This window comes from Ptiloglossa arizonensis, chromosome 5 (assembly GCF_051014685.1).
Source record: "Ptiloglossa arizonensis isolate GNS036 chromosome 5, iyPtiAriz1_principal, whole genome shotgun sequence".
Lineage (NCBI taxonomy): Eukaryota > Metazoa > Arthropoda > Insecta > Hymenoptera > Colletidae > Ptiloglossa > Ptiloglossa arizonensis.
Window position 1 is genome coordinate 5,827,122 of NC_135052.1, and position 17,458 is coordinate 5,844,579.

At 46.1% G+C, this 17,458-nt stretch overlaps 1 long non-coding RNA gene across 1 annotated transcript in view; it reads left to right on the forward strand.

The window, feature by feature from the left end:
• The first annotated feature begins 2,267 nt into the window (after positions 1–2,267).
• Positions 2,268–17,458, forward strand: part of LOC143147405 (uncharacterized) — a 32,809-nt gene continuing 17,618 nt past the window's right edge. Inside the window, exon 1 of the long non-coding RNA XR_012992260.1 lies at positions 2,268–3,140. This is a non-coding gene — a long non-coding RNA (uncharacterized LOC143147405). The remainder of the gene's footprint in view (positions 3,141–17,458) is intronic.

The window sequence follows — 17,458 nt, forward strand, 5'->3', positions numbered from 1 at the left end:
CCAGCGCACCCGAGTACCGCTGCGGCGCGTCAACACGCGCCTTTCTCGACTGGCGTGAGGGTTGCCCGACACGTGGCTCCGTTTCCGCCTAACGATTGTTTTTCTCTTAATCGCCCGTTGGTTCAGCAGGAAACGTTCCTCGGGACGTATCTTCGCTGCCGACGATCGAACGGATTCGAGACGCGTCGACGATCCCCTCGACGAATCGTACTTTTCACGGGACCGCGAGATCCAAGTGTCAAGGGATGACCTTGCGTTACCCGCAACCATTGCGACAGTGGCGTTCGATGATTCGGCAGTGAGTATTCCCGATGTTACGGACGGTTAGGTTTCGTCTACGACGATGGTAATAACGATCGTTTACGGATATCTACGAGAGGAAAAAATAGGCTTCGTTGGAAAAGTGTACGCGAAGTGCGCGTACAACGATGATAACGATGATCTCTGAATTTGGTCGACGAGTTACGGGTCGAAAGATTTCTCGATCGAAGGATAACGAACACCGATAGTCGTACGCTACCGTTACGTTGGCGTAGAGCGGTTCGATTCGTCGACCACCGGGCACAAATTGTACCGGAGCGCAAATCGTTTTGTTTATCACTCGATGCGCGCTCGTTATCGTGGAATTCGTTACACGCGGTCCGTTTCGAAACGATGATACGCGTACGTCGTTAAGCGCGTTTAACGCGAAACAGTCGTTAAGACCGGCGCGCTTTCATTTAATTACGCGATACCGGCTTACTCTAAATGTCATGGTCTACGCCGACCGAAACTAGTCTCGTTACTCGGAGTTGTAATTAGTTAAACCGAGCGTACAGACGGCCCGTGTGTTCGCAAATAATCAAAAGTGGACAAGTCGGGATATTTCGACCGCTTCTACCTGCCAGGGGTATTCGAAGCTTGCAGCGTGTCCACGGGGAGAGGGAGGGGGGTTGCACCGTCCGAACGCTCGTCGAAGACGCCGACATCTGACGGAGGGTGAAAGAAGTGCAACGAAAGAAAAGCCTCGCCGCGAAAGACTGGGCAACAATCGGCAGTTTTCTGCGCGCGGAGAGCCACCCTCCTCGCGACTCCCTCCGGACTCTCGCCGACGCGCTCCTTACCGACCTTCAGTGATAACGTTCGGTCGTAGGACCACCGCCTTTCGATAAAGATGCCCGACGCTGGACAAACGAGCACGTCCCGATCGAACGTTATTGATCGCGAAACAATATGCTGGGCGTACCGAGGGAATTGGGGTACGGTGCGCTATGCGGTGCTGCATGCTGGCGGCTAGGAGCAGAACGTTCGCTCTTACACGGGTAACTCGGAACGATGGTTGAAAGACCAACGCGTGTATCCCTGTGCTCACGGTCGAGCAGCGTCGAGCACGACGATTACGCCGCTGCGACTAAATTCCGAGCGGAAAGATTTATCGCCTTTCGAACTACCCGGCCGCTGTCGTGCTATAGAAAAGCTTTCTCCCGCGATGAAAACTCCCTGTTAATCTTCCCTTTCGGAGTCACCCGACCCCTCGAAATCCACCCTTTCAGGTTCCGCGATCCCCGCAAAACCGCGATATCCGATCATCGATCAACCCGGTGGAAAGATCCCCGGACCGAGGCGTCCGTGGCAGGCCGTGACGAGGCGTCGCATAGCTGGACTTCCGGTCGTAAGAGGCGAGCGCGTAGGATCGCCGACGCGTGTACCGAGCGAGGCAGCGAAGGATGCCGCCGGTGCGCTGGCTGGTCGCGTCGCGTATAGTATCGTATCGTATCGTATCGTATCGTATCGTATCGTATCGTAGAGGCGCGAGTCAGCGCGGTGCGGCTGACCGCCAGGCACGTCCATCATCCCCGCAGCTACGCCGTAAGGTGGCAACGTTGCTCTCGCGAGAGAGGTTTAGAGTTGGGCGCAAGGGGCAATGCTACCGCTCGCGCGCCAACAACGCGCCGGGAGGGGAGGGTGTAGAGCGCTCTAGTAGCGTGTCAGCTAACCGAGGATGGTGGGGGTGAGCCGGCAGCGCGAGACAGAGCTAGCCGCGACGCTTGGTGGGGGACGAGCGAGCCGATCGTTGGCGGGGGGAACCGAGACGAGGCGGACCGAGAGGGAGCGCAACGCGCCAGAGCAGGAAACCGATAGAAGCCGGAGAGGGAGCGAGAGGCCGCCGAAAGCGCATAGCGGCCCATAATTCGGTGCGCCGCCCCGCAATCAGGTTCGTGCTCGATGTTTCCAACCGCCTCGCTCGTCGCAGCCGGGAGAAAGAGACGGTAGTGCACGTTTTTACGTTTGCTCGTCAACTCTGTTGACTAAGTACGGTCCCGGGTATCGGAACGCGGTGCTCGCTCGCTCGTTCGTTCGCTCGCTCGCTCGCTCGCCAACGGCCTCTATTATTCGTATCTCGATCTCCTCGGCTGCCTCGCGCGTTCCGTTGTTGTTTATCTCCGGCAGCTGGCCGACAGACATCCCGGTTGCTCGCGCGTCGCCACGGTACGTTCGTACGCGCGCCCGCGAAACCGGAAGGGCAGCGGTGTCACCGTGACGGAAGGCACAAGAGTGTGAGGGAACAGCCCGAAAACGGAAGCCGAGAAAGAAGAACGAAAGGAACGCGGTGCCTCGACTAGAGCCGGCAGACTCGCGACACAGGAGCGCGCGTTTGCCAGTCAACCAGCCGACCATTCGGTCAGTTGGTCGTTCGTCGTCGTGTTCGGTCAGTGCCGGTTGTCTACGCCACGGACCAACACGTTTTTCGTTCACTCGCTACCACGGGTCGTTCGATGGTAGTTCGAGCTCTCTCGCGTATCGATGATCGTACCCGATCCCGTAAGTGAAGAGAACGACCACGCCGGCCGACAGATCTGGTGCTGTTACACGATTTGTGATCCTCCGACGAGGCGAGATTGTATCGCGGTTCGTCTCCCGTGCAGGCTCCAGGGAAATGTGACGCCACGGACACACGGGCCCCAGTGATTCATGAATTCGTGATACTTGCGTTTGCAAATTCTTCTGTATCATTTCTTTTTTTTTTTGGTGATGATTGTGTTGGTTCGCTAATGTACCTCTCTCGTCGTCATCGGTAAGAGGGGACCACTCATCCGTCGTCGTACGTCGATCGTTAGAGCATCGTCATCCTACCTTCCCGCTTTGGTCCACGTCGTCACGTAAATATGAAATAAAACACGCATGCATGCCCCGAAACCCGCGTCCCGCACACACGTGTGCGCACGTGCACGAACGGGAGAGCCGCGCCGCACCGCGCCGTTACACGGCTCTGATTATCAACGAGTTATTACCGCGATACTAATTAAGTTTAATCGCAAGGCCGCCGTTCGTTAAAGTTAATTGCACGATCGACCACGGCCCACGTCGTTAACTACGTCGTCCCCGCTCGCTGTGTAGCCGTATCCTTTTATAAAAACTATACGCGGACTCGATCACGAGGACGCGCTCGCGCGGATACGTACAAATATCGTTGGATCCCTTTGTCGTTGAACGTTTCGCATCGAGTATCGCGTCTCTCCACCACGGGAGTCGAAAATTCGTCGATCGGAGGAATCGTGTGGAAATTTTTCGCCATCGTCGTGCGCATACCGTTGGCGTTATCCGACTCTCGCAGGTGCACACACCGTACGTCGCGGATTCACGTTTCGTCGTGGTTTACGGTAGCTCTAGCTTGGTCTGGGTTAGGTCTTTTCGCGCGCCTTGATCGTTCCGTTGGTTCGCGGACACGTTTCTCGTTCCACCGATTCCACTAACGGACGAGTCGATTTCGCTCGCGATCGTCTCGAACGATTTCGCCGTTAATTTTGTTTCCCTTCGTTCCCTCGAATCGTCGTTTACCGGTCTCGTTGCGTGTTACGTTACACCAACGATTTCTCCGCGCGTCACTCGAATAATCTTGGCGTCGATTAGAATCGTGTACAATGTATTCGTCCAATTGAAATACAATTGATGTTTTAATTAAGCTCCCAGCAAGGAGAGAACAAAGTAACGTATCGGAAAAACGTGTTGGCTTAATATTTCGTAATTCGATTCGTCGACAGGGTTCACGCTTTGGCGAAAAAAACAAAAGGAAAGGAAATAGGTATCGTGCAATGTTTCGATGGAAACGCGACAACATTCGATCATAGAATTGTAGTGGGAGACAAAAGACAAACATTACGGCGTGGAAGGACCGGAATAAAAAAATCGAAGATTATCAAAACCGGTGACTCGTGGTAAATATTGTAGCGTTAGCTTCCCAAAATGGGATTCGGTTAATGAATTCAATCGATACTTTCGTGGATCCCGCGTTCCGTGTTTTTTCGCTAAACTTTCGAATCGTCGGTGGCCAATGAATTTTTGAAATCGTCTTACGATCATTTCTCCTTACGCGATGTTCGCGCTTACGATACGCGATACGTCGCGAACAATTTTTCAATATGTTTTTCTCGATAATGTGACTTTAATTACCGCATTCTTGCAATGTAAATTCCTTCGTTGACTCTACAATTCGCTTTATTGTTTTCTATGTCTACGGTTGACCTCAATGTTCGATCAAAATGTAGCGCACAAGATGGAAATATCCAATCCGCTTATTATTTTGCAGTAACGTCGATGACAGTGTTACTCGAGAGCTTGCAAGTTGTAGGTTTTATTCGTTGTTAATTCGAAGCATCTCGCGTTGGGTTAGAATTCTTTCGTAACGTTAGAAAAATAATTGACTGACTTCGGTGAGAACTGCGCAAAAGATTCAATAAGGGATTTCTGCAAGGTACGCGATTGTTTTCGTTCTTCTTTTGCTTAAACTGTCGCAGCGATCACTTAAGAATAACAAATGTTTCAGTTACACCACTACTATGTCACATTTTTGTACAAACATCCAACGATTGAAAGTCTTCTTACCTATTCGTTCCTAATCTATCGTGTAATATTTTGTAGTAAAGGTATTACAGTTTAAGGGTGCAATTTCTATTAAACAGTTCTCGTTCTTTAAAATGAGCTCCGATAGTAACCGACATTGTTCATTCGCCTCGAACGGAATAAGTTACGCGTTCACTTGATCAAAAACAATGTAAATAAAAATATTCGACGGTTCGTTTCATTTTCTAAATGAAATGTTTAAGCACGCCTACAAAAAATTGCATTCATTTACACTTTATGCACGCACCTGTTTCTTAAACTTTGACATCCGTATTGTAAAGTATGACATTGCAAATTGGGAACGAATAGGAACATTTCTACTTTCGTGTGTTAGAAACGACGATGTCTAGACGAAAAGTGAAACGATACGCGTAACTGGTTAATTTATCGTTGCAATAGTTTAAACCAACGACAGATGAAAATCATTTGCATCTCGTACAGAAATATTATAGCAATTACTTTTGGAACAGAGTCGAACTCGGTTATAACGAGCACGGATATAAACAAGATCGCAATCGGGACGAGCAAAAGTCTAATGATTTTAATTTACCTCTATAGAATTGTTTACTTTTACAAGGAACGCTCTATACCGATATATTGTGCAAATTTGAAAAAATATCGAAATAAATCTATAATGCAGACATCGGCTATCAAATTGACGATAAAAAGTAAAATTGAAATTGTATTTATTACCGCTTAATATCATTCGTAAGTGTACGGTTTTAAAATCACGGGTAAACAAGTTCTGTTTAATATCAACACATTGTGTACCGTCATTCAGTTGGAAAACCGTCCGCCACAAACCGCGCTGCATTTGTAATAATTTTATTTAACGTAAACATATGCTTTTAACTATACGCAAATAGAATGCGTTAAACAGGCCAACCGAATATTTTGAATAATATATCACACGCAGTGTGACGCTGGTTTATAGTTCATATTTCATTTATTCATCTGAACATAAAATAGAAAATCATCGCTGTCACAAATGCATGTAACGTTGGTTTCCCTCGCAAGAAACAAACCGTTACGCATACATATCGCGTATTAGCAACCACGTTAACTTTATTGTAACGCAACGAGTATATTAATACAAATAATATTTAATCGTGTAATTGCTGTATTTATTTCTCAAATATATCACTCGTTCTTCGACCGCAGAGATGGAAATGAAACGTAAATAGGTCTCGGTGGGTTGTTTGTTCGATAAAAAAATAGAAAATAAAATCAAATTTATATCGAAATGCATAAATATTTATTCGAACGAACGTTTGCTCGTCTCTGTTCGACCGTATCTCTTTTACCGACTCACCGAAAATTAAAAAAGAAAAATCCATTTGACTCGCCACCGATATAACGAGTAGTGGTTTTAACAAAGAATTTTTGTCGCTAACCCGGTGCTCGTTAAAACCGAGTTCGTTCTTTTTTTTTTTCTACGGGCGGTGCACATTCTCGGGAAAATCGTTCAATTATTTTCATCGCGAATGACTTCCGTCTGGTTGTTTCGCCGGTCACCGGTGACCACCGTCGCTCGACAATTTTCAACGAGAACGTCGTACCTAACGTTCGCGTCTCTCGTGGAAAATGGCCCATCGAAGTCCGATTCGTCGTCGAGTTCGAGCTCCCTTCGAATTTATGGTAATGCGGAGCCGAACTCTCTATGCACATGTCACGCCAGATCGTAGACGGAATTTGTTAAAGTTCGTAGGCCGTTGCGACACGCACTCACGTCCTCCGCGTATTGCGTGCGTCGCGTGTGATCAATAAATCGGGCTGTGCAGCACGCACACGAACCCGGGCCAGCCGTGTACGCACGTGGCGTCAACACTGTTGCAACTCGGCCTAAAACCGTGCCCCGAACGTAAGACCGTACCTTCCCCCGATACGAGTCTGCAACAATGTATAGAACGATACACGGGACCCGCAGGTCGGAACCGTTCACGGGTGCATAAAATTTCCTCGAGCAATATCGACGCTCGCAGACGCAGCGAGCGATCATCTGCAAAAGTTTCAACGATCGGTGGACTCGAGCTGGGAATTTCGATTTTGAACGCGAGTCGACCGTGATTGCAGATGCAACGAATACAAACGTGAGACGACGATGGTGCTTATTTGGTAATAAGTCGCACGTTGCATCGAATCGAGCGATTCTTTATTATGAAATTTCAATGAAGAACCGGCCGGTCTTATCTGCGTTATAGTAGATAACAGTGAATATTACTTCTTGACGCACATCTATTTCGTCGCAAAAATAATGAGATTGCAAAACAAATGTACAATGCAGATCGATTTCGAGATTGTCTTATCGTTGCATTGTAAAAATCGCGCCGCGCTTGATTACGAGTAACGTATCGACTCTGAAGAATAATCCATGAACGAAGAGCACGCGATCGAGGTTGCAGTAACGGTGTAAATTATCCGACACAGATGTGCATCGAAAACGATATTCCGGTGAGCACGAATGTTTTAACGTTTATCGTTTCGTGGTATTTGATTCGTTGGATCGTTTGCGAACGTTTTGCGAAAAACATCGATCGGTCAACGTGTAAAAAGCACTTTGCGTTTAGAATCGAACCGTACGTGTCGGCATGATTCTACGTTCAAAAATGAATCATCGTAGTTTCTTATTCCGGACCATCCTGTACACACCGCTCGGAATAATTAGAGGATCGCCTACTCAAATGAGGTAACCGGTATTTTGAGAGAGACTTGTATCGTGTAAACTAAACCTTCGATAAAACTTACTTAACGTTACATGTAATAACACTCGGTTCGTTCGGTAAATTATCTTTGGTCGTTCGTTCGCTGTGGAGATCTTTGTGCGTACCATATTCGTAAAACGAATTTCTTCAAAGAAACGGTACGATCGATCACTCTAGGAACTCGATGCGAACAATTGTCAGACTTTGCGCAGGAAATGATACGCGTGTCTATCGACAAATGCGCATTGAAAATTAAATGTCGCGAAAGAGGTTACATTGTTAATCCTGGAATCAGTTCCTCCGTAATTGACCTCTATAAATTTTACAACGGACAAATTTACAGTATTCACACGAAAAAGTAATACCAATCGTAAACGGATAATGCTGCTTTCGATCACGATGGATAAAAGTATAGGGAAAATAGAAAATACACCAACGATTACGCAATAGAAGTAATCGGTCTCCGTTTAACCTAACCGATGTAAGGAGAACGTATTACCTAACTGTGCAAAGGGAACGGAAAATTTTCCCGACAGACGTGCCAAAAATAATCAAATTTATTCGAGATTTTCTTCTATGTAACATCACAGCGAAGCAGCATTTACCGCGACGAATTATCTGAAAATAATAACTGGTTGCAGTATTTACACTTCTAGTTCTTCGAATTTTTAACCGTAACGGTTCTTACCGATCATTATCGTTCACGCGATAATTATTACCGGACGAACGATTTGAAAACACACCGTCAAATTCACGAAAGTCGGGAGAAGTTCTAGGGTCGACGAGGGTAACTCGAAACACACACGGTATTGTTGAAATTGTAGAAAAATTATTGCGCGGAACTATTATTCAGCCGGTCGCTCGTTTACATTCTCTTTGGGCTATCATCCTACAAGCTTCCCGTCTTGTTTTTGATAAACTCGATACGAAACTTCCTGGACGCAGAGACCGCGCGATGTTGGGCACGTAATGAATGTACGCACGTGCATTATCTCGCGTAGTAATACGCATGCACGCGCATCGGGAGGTCAAACGGATTGACTTTCGCATTAAAACGGCGATCCTCGCTTCGAAAATGTTCCATCGATCGATGACGCGCGAATTTCAAAGGAAGGGGAAGGAAGGGGGCACCGAACCGAAAAACTTTGCTATTGCGTCATCGCGATTGGACGATTGGTAACAACGATCGAACTGGCAGGGTGGTATCCCGGATCGAAACTCGAGGATTCTTTATCGTTTGCTTCATTTTCTACGAACAAGTAGGTCAGAAGGAAAATTAACAAACTTGCACGCCGCGTAATCCAGTTCAACGAGATACGTGTTATTTCACCGAAGCAACTTTTTCTTCTTGTTGTTTTCCACAATTCGAGACACGATACGAAAACAATCTGATTCGATGGTAGGCGCGATTTCGGGTGAATCGTTAATCCGAGAATCAAAATGGAGAATATTTTTAATCTAGATTACTCCGTTCGTCGAACGAAGCACGACGAAGACGGAATTTTGAAAACAAAAAATGTTACACCGTGTTGACTAGTAATATTGTTCGGTAAAATTCTTTTTCGATCGCTATTCGTTTTTCAAGTCGGTTACAAACAAGTGTATCTGATATTTTGTGCCAATGGTGTTCCATTCTTTGAATCAATTTCTCGTTTGTAATGTATTCGAATTTCAAGCCCAAGTGACTCTCGAGAGATTGTCCACACCGTGCCAAAACCTGTCATTTTCAGGAAAATGTTTCCAAAATTTAGAAAGAGCGTATTATTGGGTTTTATTGTTACTTACGATTACTCAGCGCTGCCAAATCCACACAGTAGCTCCCTTATAAAAATTCAGCGTCCAGTGAAAGATCTTAGGCGAATCTCAATTGCTTTCCGCCCTTCTGGATTCGAAGGAGGAATATATTCCAAGTTTCGAAGAGCTGCAGTTTCTTCGGTGCTGCGATATTTGTGCACACGTGTATCAACATACACACATCGGACGAAACGTGACGTTTCGATCCTCGACTGGGTGAAAATTTTCGTGCTTTAAAATCGACATTTTCCAGAAACCATTCTATCTCATATCATTACACAATTCAACGTACGAACACATCCTCTCCCCGGTATACTTCTCACTTCTTATATTCTAAACATGACTGTTCCTTAAACCTTGAAAATTTCGTCTGATTCGACAAACTGTTACACACACACGACGAAAATAATCGTTGATTTTTACCACAATTTTACCACAAGGCGCGCTCTAAAATCGTAAAAGTATCTTACGTAAAGTATATCCTCTCGAAGGATCGAACACGAAGGTGTCCGACCAATTGCAACGTTCCGTGGAATCGTTAATTCTTTAAATTTGACGATAAAGCACTCTTGAGAGTACTTGGGGAAAAATGCAAAAAGTGATCGATTTTCTAATTGGAAATTACCGAGACAGCTCTCTCTCTCTCTCTCTTTAACGCGAGTCGCGAGAACTCCCCGGTCGTGTCTTTCCACATGGCGGCCAATGGTTATTTGATCGATACGAGCCCCTGGCTCTTCGCTTTTCACCGTGAGCATCGCGACCCTTTTATTAATGACTGACTCGCACGCATCTCGATAAGCTTGATAGTCACGAGGCATTCGGGGACAGTCGGCTGGGGCGGCGTTCACGCACGCACGAAGGTCGTATCTTTCCAGACGATTTATTAACGACAGTCGTTCTGGGACCCCCTTCGATTCGCACGATTCGATCGGCTGGATTCCGCGGACAACCGTATCAACGGAACGGAATAAATCGTTCGTTCGTTCGTTGTTTTCAAATACGCGGGCTTATCTCGTCGCGATTATCGATCCTCTAATTCGCGCGTCTCGTAATCCCTATCGTTATCGAACCCGATGGGACAAAAGAGTCATACGTCGAACGGAGTGACGCGTCCCACGAATTTGCACCACGAATCGTAATTGGAAATCTCGTACCGAACGAAGAAATCGTCTCGGTGCGACGATAACGTGTAAACACGCCTGATCCATCTGTCGCAGACTTTTATCGTTCCCACGATCCGCGACAGATACCAATCGCACGGCTTTCCAATCCATCCAAAGTGGAACAACAACGAACGTGTTGTTCTTCTTTCTTTTTTTTTTTTTAATCGACTTTTTCGCCCAAATATCACGGAGAACGGTATTAACCCTAGATTTACCAACCGTCGAAATTACTGGTTTCGACTGCTATCGTAATAAAAATTAACTTTAAATTGCATAGCGTGTTTTCTGAAACCGTTGTGATTTTTCTATCCTACGCACGTGATCGATTGTATAAATTCTTCTTTTTCCTTATCGATTGATTTTGGTTTAGATATATATATATTAGGTATACCTTAATATTACGAAATCTGTCGGTAGTTCTGTCGTTAATAACGAACAGATATCAACGTTGGATCGTGAGAGAAAAAAAATGAAAAACTTCTCGAACCTTTGTCCACGAAATGTGTACTTCGAGAAAGTAGCGAGTATCCGGAACTTGGAAAACAGCCGGAAGGAAATAAACTTCTTCGAGGGTTGCGAAATACGACGAAATACGGTCAGGGCGATACGACTCTGTAAAGTTACTATCGAGATATAGTTTTTGCAGCGTTGCGTCGCTTTGATAAAAATGTCGATCTGTCTTTGGAAACTTTCTCAGAGTTACGAGTATACATTTCGAGAAGACGGGGGAAATTTAGGAATTGGATCAAGATTAGAGATTACGTCCCGGGAATAAAGACGGGCAATATTTTCTTCAAACGAAAACGTACAGATATCTTTCGCAACGCTTATTCGATCGAATCGTTATTCAAATTAGTTTTTATTTGTTCAGCATGAAACGTACGATAAATCGTTACGTTTATGGCTCCTTTGAGAAGCATACCGAGCAGCGCGAACCCAACTTGGAAGCATTATTTTCTCACATATTATGGCCAGCATTGCACAATATAGAGTATACACAGATTCCATAATATTCTTTCTTATCTGCTCCTTCGTTTCGATGTTGGTGGAATAAATACGCATTATTATTATTCGAAAAAGGTTTCGTAGAGCAAGGTCTGTGCATCGGCATGGTACTTTTTTTTTTAAATACGTCATCAGACGTGGCAAATAATATTTTTAAAAGAACGTACGGTTTTAATATCGGAAACACCTGACACTAAAGTTTAGTACGAGCTAGAACTTCGCGGAACACAGTGTCGAGTTTTATTTTTCCCCCCGATGGTTCCAAAGTCGTTTCACTTTCACGAAGCGCACATTTCGTACGGAAATGTTCAAGGAATGGCGTGATATTTTTTACGATACTGTGACGTATCGTTTTACTTTTACGCGACTGGCAGTCGTCGAACAATATATCCGTCCATAAGACACCGGATAAAACATTTAGTAAACGCGGATTAAGAACGAATCGACATTAAGAAATGGAACCAACGCTTATTGTGTCATTTTTTACACGGTGGAGGAAATATGAATCGTATTCCGCGTTAACCATTTCACCGAAAGGTTACCACTTTAAATTTTCTTTTCATCGATACTTCGTGCTTCTCGTTTTGGACCAATTTTATTGCCACCTTTCCGTATCGTTACGGTTCAATTTTACGTACCGGCTCTATTCGACCTACGCACGTAAAATTTTAACAAACCGATGGAACTCGCGGTCGAACAAGAATGTCTAAGTAAACGTAAATCTTCGAGCTAATTGTCTTCGATGTGTGTACTCAGCTTTTCATTTTCTCAGATAAGCATTCCTTTCGATACACGCTTCGGTAACGGGTCTCAAGGCCTTCCGCAATAATTTCTTCGTGTCCTAAACTCTCGAGACATCGGCCATTGTACGGTCTGTATAATGGTACGACGAACTTAGTTTAGAAAATGAATACTTTTGAAAACAGTTCGCAGATCTACATTTACGTGGACTTTCTTGTTTGCGTCCGCGAGCTGCGTGACCTAGTTCAAACTTTACCTACAGTTGTGATACACGTTGCGTATGTATTACAACTGTTACGTTAAATAATAAACTCTAACCGTTCGGCCCTGACTGTAACATACGTTTACCTCGATAATTTCTAGCCATGTAACACGTATTTCTGTATTATACACGTATACGTACATCTCGAAATGTCTCTTTCGTGAACATTTTTCAAAATTTCTCTTCCTTCCAATTTCTCTCTCGTGACTCGAACGGTAACAAACATCGATTACGAGAAACCTGATCAAAGACCGATGTCTAAAATCCGAGTCCAAAATGGTCTCACACCAGAATATGGTATTCGTGTCTTAATTAGCATTTTTCAAACCTGAACGAACAGATGCTGTCGCTAACTTACGGAACGATGGTGCACGTTCGAATATCGAGGTCCTCGATAACACCTCGGTCATCGAGAACGAAGATGATCCGAAACTATCGAGGGATCGCGAGCGCACACGGTGTCCCGGGGAAAACAGCGCGAATTACCCCGAATTACGAAAGCGTCGCGTTTGCTAATGATTTATGCGCGACAATGGGTGGGTAATTGGCAGCGCGCACGCGGCTCGCGACGCGCAGCCTGTCCGTCGATTAATTAATGAATTGACGGGCACGAGATTGCGGCCGCGAAATGATGTACATACATTCGTCACTGGGAGACGGTCAATTGTCGGCCGCGCGTGTACAGCGTGGGAAACAACTCGCGGAGAACACGCTACGGCTCCGTGTAGAGGAAGCGTGCCTCGAACCGACGTATCCGCTCGATCGGGTAATACGTCTTTTCGATAGTGAAGAATGAAAAAAAAAAGAAAGAAAGAAAAGAAAAACAAGTCGACTCGTAACCGATAATAGAATCGATCGGTAGTTGTCCGCGGTAGAAACGTAATTATCAGAAAATGGAAACCGATAACGGTGGTTCGAAAATATTGGAAATTATGTAGCAAGAGCGATCCGACACACCGAATTCGTAGAGGTTGTTCGCAACGTTGCGGTAAGAATTTGTTCGTTCGTGGTCGAGAATAAATTTTCGGGTAGAAAACTCATAAGAGCTTTCTACGTTTAGAATTATCCGAGCGAGGAACAAAATATGTTTTAATCCCGATCGTGAATATTTTCATCTCGATTTTACGTGGATTTTACCCGAGAGGTAGAATGTGCGAGTAATTATGGAAGTGACGTAAGAAATGTAGAAAAATAGTAAGGAATAATAGTTTCTCTTTATCCCGCACCGGCGGTGAGTATAATTTCCGTAGCGATTCCTCGGTATCGTTGTAAAACGCGCTCGGAGCCCGTTTCCATCCCCCGTGGTCTTCGTCTTCGAGACAGCAGGGATTGTTTCAGAGCGTCCGAGCGGCGAACCGCAACGAGATAAGAGAAATCGAGGGTCTCGGGGTCCGTGGCTACGTACCTGCGTGGAAAACGTACTCGCACGGAGGGTTTCCAACCCGCGTCGGGGTCGTACCTGCCGAGAGAGACCGACGACTACGGGGCCTCCAGGGAGCGTAGCAGCTGGCCCGATAATTGCGCCCGGCGATATTATTAATGGTCCCCAAGATTTGCCTCGGCCGGGACCCAGGTAGACGAGCGCCGCGTACACCGCGCCGTGCTGGCTCTAGGTACTTGCGCGTCCGCCTTAATCCTCGACCACGTGAAAAAGTGCAGGATGTAACGGGCCCCGGCACAATGATACTCCTGGATTGAAAGGGAACGTGGCGTTGGCCGAACGTGCCCCGAAAATGACAATCTTTGTGCCCGGTAGACCTTACTGCTTTCACGATCTCGAGTATTTCGGAACGCGAGAATATTATACGATCGTGTCGCGCGAATCGAGAAAATTCTCGGTTGTTCCAGACTTGCGGTGTTGTCGTCGGAAGACGGTGTTCGCGCGACTTTGAGCTTTCACGTGGTAAAATTTTAGTCGAGGATCACGGTAACAGCGCCTTTTGAACCGTGACGCGGAAACCGTGTCTCTTGGAAAAGTTTACATCGGTGTACCAATCGGAGCAACGCGCGCGATATGTATATATTACCAGTCGAGAAAATTGTTACGTTTCCGAACTAGTAAGAGAAACTAGCGACGGTGAAAGAAACACGCGCGTATTCGATGCGGCGGCAATATTTTTACCGAGAACTCGAGTTAACGTAGCGGTTCGTAGTTTTGAAATTATACACCATAGGCTGCTAACTTACCGAGCGGCGAAGTCGTTCGATTATTTCGAGCAACGCGAACAACGTGCACCGGAATAATTCATCTTCTTCTAGTACGCGAAGAACAAATATTTGCGAATTGTATCGAGAACCCATAATCGCGATTATTGAAACAATTAACCGATAGGATCGAATCGATGTTCGTTTCCGAATTACTCTCGCTGGTCCGTTTATAATACTCTTAACGGCGCGGTGCAGTTCATAAGAGCTTTCTACGTTTACAATTATCCGAGCGAGGAACAAAATATATTTTAATCCCGATCGTGAATATTTTGATCTCGATTTTACGTGCATTTTACCCGAGTGAGGTAAAATGTGCGAGTAATTATGGAAGTGACGTAAGAAAATGTAGAAAAACGGACGGCATCGATCCGCGTCGTAATAATACGATGAAAAAAATGAAAAAGTATTTACTCGTGCCACCTTTATACCCAACGGCACAAATATCCTGGCTTAGTTACGATCTGCTCGAAGAGACGAGGTACGGCTGAATGCTTTTATGAACCTAACCTCGGTCAAAATGTATGCACGTACAAAGACCCATTATTCTTTTACCTAGCGGCCATCTTGCACGATTTCCATCTATTTCGAGATTAGCTCGACGATCTCTCTTCCGTGAAAATAGTTTTACCGAGAGTTTGCATCGCGAGCCGTGTAAATACCAAGCGATCAAAAATCTTCGTTTTTCCGTTCGTGAGGTTAAGTGTGCATCTGTGAGGTTAAAAACGACTAATATTATTCGTAGCAACGATACAGCGGATCGCTTGCATCGAAATCCGATAAAGAGACGAAGATAGTCGGCGAACTTTCGTACAGATCGGCGAAGATCTCGTTAATTTGGAAAAGCAAAGTATCTCCAACCGATCGATACGTCCATTTTGCGTATCTCGCGAAGAAACTTTTCCCGCGAATGAACGAATTTTGATACGACGTGAACGTCTCGCGTATAATTATCCCAACGCGATGCGACCGGTATCTCCGTATTCGTACGATATTATTTTTAGAAGCTAGTAACCGAAAGAACACGCCGTGTATTTTCGTTCGCGTCGAATGGTCGATGCGTGCATTTAACAAGAGCCGTGCGAATTTTTAGATTCCGGGGATTTAGACGGGGAAAGGAAGAAGAATACGAACAACTTCTCGGTCGGTTTTCTAAGAAGGGTCGGATGCGCAAGGGGCCGATGCGCGAGGGTGTTTATTTTCGGGCACAAACGGAACGGTTGCCTCGGGAGCTGCACACTTTCATTACAGTCCCGTGAAAAACTTTGCGTTCTCGGGCCTCCCCTCGTAACTCGAGTACCGCGCGGGCTCTTCCACTCCTCGCCGGTTATATATGTACTTTCTCGTTTTCGGCGGCGGTCTGGGTTCCGTCCCGTAACGCGCGCACTCGAGCTCTCGGTGAAAAGAGGAAGGAGTTCGTAACACGAGCCCCGCGTTATGGGATTTCCCCGCGCTTTGGTACACGTGCGTCCGCAAACCGCGTTCACGATGGCACACACCCACCCGCCACGTGAAAATACGTTTTCACTCTCGGCGGTGGTGCGTTCACGGCAACGCAACTTTCACCGATAAATTCCAGTGACGGAAACGGAACGCGTCACCGCGCGGGAACACGAAATCAAGGACCTTCGTCTCGAGCGGGTTCGTCGTTCGTCTCTCGTCTTTGTCCGACGATGTTCCTCCTCTTTTAGGGACCGACGTCTCGGACGCAGCTCCGAGAAATATCGGCCGTCCTTCTCTCTCACCGTCTCAGTCGCGAATACATTTGAATATTTAGGAAAGGCGTCTTCCGACTACGAATTTCCGGTGGATATTCCTTTGAATATTCTCGCGGAAAAAAATATGTCGACCGACCGTGTATCGTCCGCATCGGATCGATTTGTCTTCGATTCGTCATTTTCTGGATATTATTGTCTTCCGTTGGTAAGAATTTCTACTCGTACAGGGGGCGCGTGTATCGCGAGGAGGGTTCGCTCGGTGGTGTCTCGAGCCATCGAATATTTTTATCCGATCGTAGTCGCGGAGGGAATTTCAAAAACTGGATCGAGTTGTTTCTATTCCGTGCTCCCGTTCGAGCTTCGAAAACACTTGACTCGGTAAAGAATTGTAAGCTCTTTGGTACATCGACTTCTAAATTTACTCTTTTCTTGTATTTATATACATACGTAACCTCGCGAAGGACACCACTGGCACGTATACGTGCTTAGCTTCCGAACGGTCGAAACCTTGTAACGAATGAATATTCGTAATTGAATTTTCCGTCGCTTGGAATTTTACAATAGTTCCCGCGAAGCGACTCTCGAGGTTCAAAGGATGCGAGAAAAAACCATATAAGTATGCGTCCACGATCGAGTTAAAGTCCGACGATCGACGTATAGTTGCGAACGAACGTTCGAGTCACCTAGGTGTCACCGGGCGAAAAATGTTGCGCTCCTTCGCGTCTCCTAGCTTGGAAAATACTGGCCCGGCCAGCTTCCTACGGTTCGCAGGAACTCCCAACAAAGAGTCGAGCGTTTACTTCCAAGCATAAATCATTTCGCCGTTTGCTTTCTCCTCTCGCGCTCTCGGCCGCTCCCGTGGCGTGGCTCTTTTCCTCCGTCCTTGGAATCGCATTGAACAATGAACTTGCCGTGCGAGGAAACGACGAGCTGTCGGCGAGTTCGGTCGGACGCGGCCGTTAACGGAGATATCGAAAACACGTCGTC